Source organism: Ascaphus truei, chromosome 1 (assembly GCF_040206685.1).
Source record: "Ascaphus truei isolate aAscTru1 chromosome 1, aAscTru1.hap1, whole genome shotgun sequence".
Classification (NCBI taxonomy): Eukaryota; Metazoa; Chordata; class Amphibia; order Anura; family Ascaphidae; genus Ascaphus; species Ascaphus truei.
Window position 1 is genome coordinate 196,568,305 of NC_134483.1, and position 12,185 is coordinate 196,580,489.

Genomic DNA, 12,185 nt, shown 5'->3' on the forward strand with positions numbered 1-12,185 from the left:
TATTGCTCCTTCAACGGTTACTTTTCACGAAGCTTGCAGCTGGGATGCCTTTCTTGTGTGCATATAAAATACAATATATTTCCTCTCCTAGGACACACTAGATACTTTAATTTACATTCATTTAATACTGGTATGATAAATGCAAGTTTGGAATATCAGTGTTTATAATGTAGGGATATGTAGTACGATTTCACAGCATTGGAACAGGGATAGTTATTCTCAACAGGAACTGCAGCTGGCACACTCCCCTCATCCAAAACCCCGATCCACATCCCTTCTCTTTACACCTAGAAAATACAAAATCACATTTATAATGATTGCCTGTAACTGTGTGAACACAGAAACAATAAAAACAACGGGAAATACTGAATCCATTAATGGAAAAAATGTGCACATCGAGCACTAAAACACAAACTAAGATAGATGGGAAATATGTGCTGATGGGTAGTATGCCAACGGTATTTGGAATAGAGAAAAATGTGATGAGGGTTTAGTGCTTGGTATTAAATCAGAGAGGGTGAGACATTTGACAATGTGACACTATAATGCAAATGACAAAGTGAGGAGAAATAGAATGCAAACCGGAAACGTGCGAATGCCTGCGACGAAATGAATGACATTTAATGTTCCACCACAAACCAGAGCACAAGACAAAGAAGCTCTAAACAAAAACTTCATACAGTTGCATTTTGAGAACAAGCAGTAGGCAGCGGCACCTGAACTTTGCCTATAGATTAGCAAGAGGATTGAGAAACTGGAAGAGCAATACAACAGGGGAAGAAACAAGTGACTTCTTCATGATGAAATTCTTCAGTCTATATTCTATGGGGCCTATTCTAGTAGCCTTCATAACCCACTTAGCAGCTAAAAAGCCTCGATATCGGCCAAAAATGCCTACAGAGATTCAGAAAGCCTCGGTAAGTGGGCGGCGAAAGCATTAATCGCCATTTTTTTGCTGTCGTCCAAAACACATCGCCTGGTGAGGCGCGATAAGACCCTTATGGACAGGTTTGGCAACTCGTGCAATTGTAGTAGCCTCGATTAGGTTATCGAAGCTCTAGAATGGTGAGTTTCTCTCGCCAGAAAAAATTGGGGGGGGGGGGGGAAACGTCTGACGCGAGAGAGGGACTTAGAAAAAAAATGCATTTTTTTCTGCATCGGATTGATGCTGAGGGTCTCTGGAGATGATACCCATTAATATCAGCTCCGGAGGCCCCCAGGCATTAATCCGATGCAATAAAAATGCATTTACAGGCAACTTCATTACCTTAGCAGCTAACCGGCAATGAAGGGGTTAACTACCGGTACTTTGTTTATTGTGGGTAGCGGGGTGGGTGAAGGTGGTATTTGGCCCTTGGTGGGTGTTGAGGCCATGCGGGGGGTTGCGGGTGGAGTTAATCCCTTTGTTACCTTAGCGGTTAATACCACTTAGGTAATGAAGGGGTTAACCCCTCCCACTACGCACCCGGTAGGTATAAACACCCACCAAGGGCCAAAGGCGAACTTTACCAATCCTCGCTACCCACAATAAACATTCAAAAACAACCATACTACACACCTCCTTTACCCCCAACTACCCTCCCCAACACATACAGTACAGTAATGGGCAAAATTACTATTATCCAGATATGGATAATAGCTAATTTGCCCATTCAAAATCAAACATTAGCCAGCCAGCATAAATAAAGTAAATACGTATTCTACTTACCCCTGCCATCAGAAAGGAATGATGTCACATCATTTTAACTAATGGAACATATCACATGGTACAGGAAACAATGGGATTCTCTTCAATCCCATTGGCTGTAATAACATGTGATATCAGCAATGTGGTTTGAAGAATGTGAGGCACCTCCCTTGGAGATGACGTCGCATTCTTAAGAAGAAAAAAAAAGCCGGTTGCATAATACAGCGTCCATCGGCTTGGAGCTGTACCATCTGACCCTAAAATGTGACGTCACATGCCCTATATAAGGCCTGTTCCGTCTCAGTTTAGCTCAAGAAGACGACGAGGCAACTTCTGTTGCTGGATTTACCACGGGGTACATTGGATTACAAATAAAGAAGGTAGAAGATTAAACAGAAGAAGAAAAGAATGACAGAAGATAGGAGAAAGAAGATTTTTTTTACCTGATGCTGATCTTCAAGGCGGATGGAATTGGATTGCAGTGGATGATGTCACGGACCGAGAGCATCCTGATATGCCGGGATTCGGAGGGTGAAGACTTCTAAAGGTAGGACAAATATTGAATGTATGTAATAGTATTTTTCCAGGTTTTTTATTGTATTTATTTTTATGTTTTTCGTTGCCCATTGACTGCCAATGTATTAATCTGTGCCCCTTTAGGGTACAGATAAATACGGTGACAGGCAATGCATTTTTTTTGCAAATGCTTGCTTACAATTGACTGTTATTTTTTCTATTTCTGTTTATTGTTTTCACTAAATTGTTTGGTATTTGGATGGTGTGTTTTTATAACATTTCAGGATTGGTTAGCGGTTTTATTTCTTGAATAGTTTTGTTGGTTAGGTGTGTATTTAATTGTATTCTAGTATTTTGGTATAACATAATTTGTATTCTTTTCTAGTGTTAGAATAATTTTATTGATGTGTTGTTGTGGCTTTTCAGTTCTTTTATTGTTGTGGTGTCTAGTTATTTGTGTATTTCTTTAATTGTTGTGTATTTTTCGTCTTGATGATTATTTTTTTATAGGTTGTCCATTGACTACCATAGTGATTTATCATTTCCATATTATATGGGTATGATGTACCACTGTTCCATTCAATAGATAGGGGTTATAGTAGCCCTTGGGTAGGTGAGTGGTTAGGCCTCCAGAGTGTGTAGCTGGGGAGGGTGTGTTAACCTCTTAATTACTATAGTGGTCATTAACCGCTAAGGTGATTAAGGGGTTAGGGACCATTAAATTGTATTTTTTCTTGTACTCTTGCTGCCAAACGGAGGACATGGACCTGGAGTATGGTGATGAGGATGCCCTTCATCATGGCAGGGGTAAGCAGAAGTTTAATTTACTTTATTTATGCTGGCTAATGTTTGATTTTGAATGGGCAAATTAGCTATTTTCCATATCTGGATAATAGTAATGTTTCCCATTACTGTACTGTATGTGTTGGGGGGGGGGGATTGTTCGAGGCAGAGAGGTGGGTAGCAGGGTTGTTGTGTTTGTTTCTTGGGGGTAGAGGGATTGGGTGAAGAGGATAGTAGCCCCAAGGGTGGGTGTTTAGGCCTTCCGGGGGGGTAGCGGGACTGGTTAACCCATTCAATACTATAGCGGTTCCCACCGCTATGGTAGTGAATGGTTAACTCCTCCTGCAACCTTCCTGGCAGGCCTAACCACCCACCCTTCATCCACCCCCTCTGCCCCCAATAAACAGGCTATTTAAGTTGAACACCTTCATTGCCTTAGTGGCTAGACGCTAAGGTAATGAAGCCGTTTTAATAACAATCTTATTACTAGTGTACGTGAGCAGGGGTCTCTGGAGCAGAACCGCGTTGATTTTAGGTTTGGGGATCCCCTGCTTCCCAAGATACAGGCCCTGTTTTGGGGTGCCGGTATCTCCTATGCAATTAAATGTCTCGCGTCACGTGACCGGGACATTTAAATGCATAGGATATACTGGCACCCCATAACGGGCCCTGTATCTTGGGAAACAGGGGATCCCTGGACCTGAAATTAATATGGTTCTGCTCCGGAGACCCCCTGCTCACATACACTAGTATTAAAATTGTTATTAAAACCCTGCGATCGCTGGGGAGATATGCGCAGGGAGAGGCGGCACTCTCTGTGCAGCTCTCTATGCTGGCCCGCCAATATCGCTGCAGATCCACGGGTGAGACCTTTTGAGAGAGGCGAACATCACATCGCTGGTCCTCATCAGTTTGTCATTTAGCTATCGCAGGTCTTCGGAATCTTTCTGAATATCGTGCACTGACATACTGTAACTAGCGGCGTAACAGGCCTAGCGAGATGTTTTATGAAGTCTACTAGCATAGGCCCCTCTATGTTCCAAGCCATTGTATGGGCCATTTTCCACCGAAAATCCCCTTAAACTTCAATGGTCAGAAAAGCCACTTTGGCACACGTAAAAGTTACCACGTACCGTAGTACTATGATGCTCCAGCAGTTCTGTTTTTTTTCTTTCATATTTAGGATCCCGTGTACTGCAAAGAGGAAGCTTTAGCAGTTTTTGAAAGATGATTCTGGGTATATTGAATCTTGATCTAAAAAAATAATTACAAAATAATAAAATAATAAAATAAAAATGTATTGCATTTAGTGAATTAATGGGACATGCAAAAATGTAATAACACAAATAAATGATTGTGAATTAAATGCATTTTTTTTAAAATCATTTACATGATGTCCTCAGCTAGATCTTTGGGGTTTGAGACAATAATCCACAAGATCCCAAAATCTGGTTCAACAACTGTTTACTGTTGAACTCACATCCACAGCTTTTCACCTTAGACATGGTACTCAATACAGGCAACACTACCCCTGCCATCTAGTGGTAAAATACCATACAGCAATCTAATTGCTATATGTCTAGTTGCAACATAATGTATTCTCATACCCACATATCTTTAGCCCATCACCTCCCAAAGGGAGGAGAACCATTATAGTCCCCCTCACCCACTTGACCTGCGGCCGTCCTCATATGCTGAATCAATTCAAGAACAGTTGACAACAATGTACAAAGCACAACTATAACAGTATGGAACACACATAAAACAATCACACATACAACATTTTAAAAAGCTGTCAGGATGACTTACACAGGACTATTCAACCAAGCATAAGATAAGGATTGCTTTATCTGCTCCTTTGCATTTGACACTCTCTGTGGTTGAAGACGATATGACAACTTCAGAGGTAAACAGAGAATCATGTTGGTGACTCATTGGAACAGATGCACAAACCTCTGTTAAAATAGGGCACATAACGTGATCTTACCTAAATCCCAAACGTTATTTTCCCTGAGTCTAACCGGGATCCACTAAAGTAATGATATGCAAATATAGTTTCCGTCACTCAAAGTAGTATTGTGGCGATAAATGCAGTAGCAGGCATGTTAATAATGCAGAGGTGTGTTAAGCCAGGGGTGTGCAAGTTTCTGCACCGTGCCCCCCTGCATGGCAGCCCCAGCGCTTACGCCCCCCCCCCACCCTTTTTGGTGAACCGGCGTGTGACTTCACGTGACCCGCAGCGTCATTTGACGCGTGTTACCATGATGATGCGTCATGTCAAATGAAGTTGCCATGGTGTTGTGTCCAGAAGCCGACTGAATCCTGGCAAGTGGAGGTTGTAGAGGCCTCGCGCGGTCCCCCGGCATTTCATTTAAATGCCTCGGGGAAGAGCGCGGGACCTCAGCAACAGCAGCGCCCCCCCCAAAAAAAATCCCGGGGGGCGCGCCCCTCACTTTGCGCACCCCTGTGTTAAGCAATACAATGCACATTATGAAAAACCTAACATCCGTTCCAATTACCACACATGCATTCCAGCTGTGTGACGCACGTGCGTTACCAAAACATAAAAAGGAGGAATATTTTTTTCTCAATTTACATTTTGTTTGATCACCTTCTTTTTCAGCCAGAGTGCTTTAACTGTGTGTTTATACATAATTATTTATACATGAATAAATGTTAATGTAACCCCCATTTGGGATGAATATGGCATTAGAGAATTATCTGTGTGGGCTCACACAGAGTAACGCCCCTTTCTATATCACATGGTGCTGGGTGACTGGACAGAATCATAGTTCCTCCCACTTCTGTCTAGTGCGAGTTATGTCACCTTTAATCCAGGGATACACGTGTTTCACCTTTAATCCAGGGATACACGCGTTTCACCTTTAATACAGGGATACACGCGTTTCACCTTTAATACAGGGATACACGCGTTTCACCTTTAATCCAGGGATACACACGTTTCACCTTTAATCCAGGGATACACGTGTTTCACCTTTAATCCAGGGATACACACGTTTCACCTTTAATCCAGGGATACACGTGTTTCACCTTCAATCCAGGGATACACGCATTTCACCTTTAATCCAGGGATACACGCGTTTCACCTTTAATCCAGGGATACACGCGTTTCACCTTTAATCCAGGGATACACGCGTTTCACCTTTAATCCAGGGATACACGTGTTTCACCTTTAATCCAGGGATACACGTGTTTCACCTTTAATCCAGGGATACACGTGTTTCACCTTTAATCCAGGGATACACGTGTTTCACCTTTAATCCAGGGATACACGTTGTTGTCCTTGTTGTCTTGAACCACTTTTCTGAGTTTGTTTCTTTTTTTAAATGGAGTAGATCCTCTTTGAATTTGGTAAACCCAGTGTTAAGTGTCCAATTAAGATTTTTGCACTTTTCATCTGGTTTGGTCCGTTCTATTTCAGCTTCCAATGGAGAATGTCCTTTCGAACATTTGCCACTTGTTCGCCCACTTCTTTAATAACCAGAACGATTAGGTCAAGATATGATTTATTAAGAATCTGACACCACCGAATACAGAAATCGCTGTTTTCCTCCCAATAGTGGGCTGATTTTTAATCCGAAATCCTCCAGGGATTTTGCCGTCCTTATAATATTCAGTGAGTGTTAGTCCATGCAGGTGCAACTCTATTTCCCGTTTCTTAAGTATTTCAAGATCTTTAAGAAAGTCTGATGATTTGTCATCACCGAAAGCCTCTTGATAAGAGGATTTGGATAAGATCCATTTGTGACGGTGAAGAGGTAGCCAGGCTCACTAATAAAGGTTAAGCCCGATTGGCTACCTCTGATCCATGTATTGGGGTCCTAGAGTGTCAGCTCTTGGACCGAACTGTTGTATATGCATTACCTGTAATTATGCGACAATAAAGAATGTTCTGTGTTTTACCTTTCCAGGGAATGCCAGCAAGCGGGGACTGCTGTGGTGTGAGTTTCAGAATGTGCCTAGGTAGTGGGGGGCCCATTGTTGCTGATTCCCCCAAAAATGTACCCCGGAATCATGCGTGATCCCCGGCGGTATATAGACACATTGCCCCAGCAAGATCTCCCCTTGAAAACGCTTGCGTTACTCACCACGGTGGTTCCCTGCTTCAGCATAGCCCAGAAAGGTAAATGGTGCAAAGGGAGGTAAAGCATCCATGTAACTATAAGGGGTCCCCAGGTTAGGGGGGATACCCAGTTACTGTGCAGGTGACCCAGAAAGTCCGGTCTTAAGTTTATTATAAAGTGTGTGGGGAATATGGCTAGGGAGAAATAAAGTGCAGTTTCTTATTCTATTCCCCATAACCTGAAAGACTTAAGATAATTTTAAAGGTATGTAATTAAACGTATGTAATTACTATTTGTATGCACTAATTAAGTGTTTTGATTGCAGTCTTGAGCCACTTTTACATGCAGAGCCATTGTAAAGCGGTTTGGAAGTTGCACAGCAGACATCCATACCATTGTTTACATATTTACTGTGAGCAATGTGGTACCTGTCACAAATGGCACGTGACGTGCATATGTGACACAGGTTAATACAAACAGCTATCTAGCTGATCCACTGTTTTTCCCTGCAGGATCCCTCAAAGGAGTAATATCACCACTCGATCCGTCACAAATATCACCTTAAAGCTCTGCCACCAAATATTTATCAAGCTACAGTATACATGCAGAGCCATTGGTGGCTATGCACTAAGCAGTGAGCTTTTGCATGCGTGTGACATTTTGACTCGCCCGTTACAAAATGAAGCCAAATGCAGGATTCACTAAGAAGTGAAGCCCATTTTGGTACGTGCGATCAAAAACATGCCCAATCGTGCGACCTGCTTTTTGTATCAGTGTTATCGTGCTATCAATTCAATAGCGCGATAGCTGATAGAAAAAATGCAGCCTGTAAGAGCTGCATGGAGACGATGTGTCTCCATGCACGGCTCTTACAGGCAATCGTGCAGTATAAATATACATTTTAATAATAGTGTACATGTGCAAGGGGTCTCCTGAGCTGAACCGCATTGTTTTCAGCCTCGGGGAACCCCTACTTCATGAGATACAGGCCCCGGTATGGCCTGGCTCACAGTTGATCGGAGTCTCCTGCGGTGTTGTGGAGGAGAACAGGACAGGTTTCCGGGGCAGTAACTGATTCTCACTGTGACAGCGCCCCCATCTCTTGCAGGCCCCTGGGATGAGGGGACAATCCCTACAGGAGAATTTACTTCCCCTCCCCCTGATAGATTGTAGTCTCAGGCGGGAAGATATATTTGAACAGGATCACTTAATCCATACACTGCAGATGGTCAGCACACACAGCTCACACAGTGGTTACAGGCAGTTCTTGGGGCTTCACCCTCAGGATGTACCCTGGACCTCCATTCCAATCCAAGGGGCTCTGAAGCAGTCCTTGCTCTTCCCTTACTCCCTGGTGGAGTAAAGGGTATAGTTCCCCATCCACTCCCCCAAGGGAGGGGATACAATCTGGCAGAGCCCTGCACAATTGTTAGGGTAGACCAGCCTCTCTCATGCAGGTAGAGGCACTGACTAAATGTAGTATTGCAGCTCCTTAAGTACAAGGAAAGTAGGTACCAGGTCTGAGTCCCTGATTGGGCACACATAGGCCTAGTCCCACCGCCTCCCCTGTGACTCACTGAAGCTGCTGTGGGTGGGAAAAAACATGATTACTCCTGGCAGCCTGCTCTTACCAGGCTTACTGCCAGGAGGGGCAGACTGGTAGCCAAGGAAACATTGCCTTCGATTACTTTTATTGAAAACCAATTACCTAAACTGCAGGTCGATTTGTTCTCCTGTGATCAATCAGCAAAGATCCTGCTTCCCAGAGTTCACTAAATGCAGCATTTCAGTTTCAATCAATCCTTCAGTCAGTGTAACTCAGCAGCTACAATGTATTCTTTTATCACTAAGGTAACATTATCTATTGGTACAGTTTGCAGCTCAAACTGCTGGGAATATTGGCAACAAATTATTACATGTGTTAAGTGTTGCAAAGATCTTGCACTGCTGGGAAAGTGTGTTAAAACCTGCTACAGAAATCAAAGGATGCTCAGTATATTAAAACTCATTAAAAATTGCATTGAGTTGAATAATACATGTAAAAACAAAATATATTAAGTATTATCTAATACTACAGAACTGATTTATTAAAAAAACACATGTAGAATATTGCATGGATTGCTCCTTTAAAAGCATCACAGTACTGTACAGTGAGTCCTCGCTTATCCGACACACTGCATCCCGCAAACCCCTGTCAGACAGCATATTTGTCACAAAGCGGGACCAATGCTAACCGGTGGCGATTTCCATCGGATACGTGAAACCTGCAACGGATAATGCATTTTTTTATAGCATTAGTCGTCGTCGGAAAGCGCGTCCGATGGAAAGCGGAACGTCGTAAAGCGAGGACTACCTGTAATGAGAATTCCACATTGTTTTCAGTTGATACAGAATGTAATGTTTCCTAGGACCAAAATGAACCAGTGGTAGTTGTTAGATCCAGGCAACACCTTTTTCACAAAAGATATGAATAAATAAATGAGAGTTTGTTTGTATATACAATAAGTTGTAATTTAGGAGAGGGTCGGCTCCTCTAATTACTCTCTCTTGTTTGATTTCAGAATCTGTTGAGTAGGAGTGACATGTATGCTCTTCTCCTCCTCAGGGCTGGTCTTAGAGCCTTTTAAAGTAACCTACAGTTAAGTGGTTAGAATAGACATGTTTTGCCTATAATATATACCTGTACAATGAAAAAAGTAATCAATTGCATTACCAATATTTTGTTCTGATCCCATGAAAAATAATGTCCAGTTGTGGATCCCTCACTCCCAGTTATCCATCTGCTTACTCCTAGATTTAAACCGCTTTCTACTTGGTCCTTTACCACAGCTTAGTATCCTTTCACTATACTCCATTAATTCTAGTAAATGAGCACCAGAAAAAAAATGATGCCATTTTTGATGTAATGTTACACCGAGATCTGCGATTTACAAACAAAAACCCAATTAAAAAAAATATATATAAATCGATTTCATAATTAAACTGGAAGACATATACAGCTCAACCCCGTTATAACGCGATCCATTACAACACAAATCCGCTTATGACGCAATGCAAGCATGGCTCCCAATTTTCGTATTTCTGAATACTTACAACACAATTATTGGTATCTTAAATACTTTATTGTACAATGCATACAATTGTACATTATTTCTAACGCGATCCGCTTATAATGCAATGTGATTCTTTGGACCCCAAGCACAGCGTTATAAGGGGGCTGAGCTGTATAAAGCGTTGCAAATGGCCTATTTGATATTTGGTTGATGTCGAGAGACAGTCGGGCCTATTCTAGTAGCTTCGATAACTAACTCATCCAGATTTTTGAGCAGTTCCCGGACGATTTGACTAGTTTGCTATTAAGAAAGCTTCGATAGCACTCCAAACTCGTTCTGGAAGTGCATCTTCCCGAGCAATAGCGCTCCAGCTCAAACACACCAAATGGGAGCTGAAAAACAGCTCCAGATCACCATTTTGATAAGATCACGCTATTCTAGTAGCCCCGATAATCTCATTGGGGCTCTGAACTAGAAAGCTTATCACAGATCTCCTCTTGTCACCCCAAGGGTGGCGAGATGGAATTTTGGAGTAGGACTTTTTTTTATTGCATCGGTTTGAAGCCGGGAGTCTCCGGAGCTGATACACATTAGTACGAGCTCCAGAGACCCTCGGCTTCTATTCAATGTAATAGAAATACATTTACAGGCAGCTTAATTACCTTAGCTGCTAACCGCGAAGGCAATGAAGGGGTTAAACACCAGTGCCCAGTTTATTGTGGTAGCGGGGGTCAGTGAAGGTGGTATTTGGCCCCTGGTGCATGTTTAGGCCTTGCAGGGCAGTTGCAGGAGTTAAGCCCTTCATTATCTTAGCAGTTACTACGACTATAGTAATGAAGGTATTAACTCCTCCCGCTACCCACCCAGTAGGCATAAACACCCACTGTGGGTCAAATACCATCTTCACCCACCCCCGATACCCACAATAAACATTAAAATACAATACTAGCCAACACTCCCATTGATTGCCAGTGTGGTTACCCATGCCCTCAATGGGAGCAAAGATAACCCCAATGGCAATGAATGGGCACCCCCTCTACCACCCCCAACAACACACAGAGTACAGTATTGGGCAAAATTACTATTATCCAGATCTGGGCACAATTGCCCATTAAATATAAAACATTTTCCAGCCAGCATAAAGTAAATTCACGTTCTACTTACCTCTGCCAGGATGAAGGCCGTCGTCATCACCATCCTCCATGGGCAGCAACATTACAATCAAAAGACAAACTTATGGCCACTAACCCCTTAATCACCTTAGCGGTTAATAACTGCTATAGTAATTAAGGGGTTAAACCCCCTCCCCCACTACCCACCAGGAATGCCAAATGACCCTCCCTAGGGCAACTACCCCCACCCTCTACCCATTGATTGGAACAGTGGTACACCATGCCCATATAATATGGGCATGATTTGCCACTATGGCAGTCAATGGGCAACCTAAAAAAAACAAATAAAAAAAACCCACCATAAATACACAAGTAAACAAACCAACCACCAAAAATACACAACAATAAAAAAACAAAAAAACAATCACCACAAATACACAATAAAAAAAGCACCAAAAAAGCACCAAAAATACACAACAATTAAAGATAACCAAGCATTTGCCAAAAATACATAATAATAAAATAAAACAAGCACTAAAAATACACAATTTTTAAAAAGCACCAAAAATATACAGCAATTAAAAAAACACGCACCAAAAATACACAACAATTCAATAAAACAAGAACCAAAAATACACAACAATTCAATAAAACAAGAACCAAAAATACACAACAATTCAATAAAACAAGAACCAAAAATACACAAAAATTCAATAAAACCAAGCACCAAATATACAAAACAATTGAATAAAACAAAGCAACAAAAATACACAACAATGAAATAAAACAAAGCACCAAAAATACATAACAATTAAATAAAAACAAGCATTTTTCAAAAAGGCATTGCTTGTCACTGTGTTTATCTATAGCCCGAAAGGGGCATAGATAAACACATTGTCAGTCAATGGGCAACCTAAAAAAAATACACAATTAAATAAAATACAATCAA

At 41.9% G+C, this 12,185-nt stretch overlaps 1 long non-coding RNA gene across 1 annotated transcript in view; it reads right to left on the minus strand.

Moving 5' to 3' along the window:
• Positions 1-12,185, minus strand: part of LOC142470014 (uncharacterized) — a 20,145-nt gene continuing 7,960 nt past the window's right edge. The window contains exons 5-7 of the long non-coding RNA XR_012789150.1: positions 4,120-4,240; positions 2,131-2,228; positions 1-287 (exon numbers count right to left, since the gene is read on the minus strand). This is a non-coding gene — a long non-coding RNA (uncharacterized LOC142470014). The remainder of the gene's footprint in view (positions 288-2,130; positions 2,229-4,119; positions 4,241-12,185) is intronic.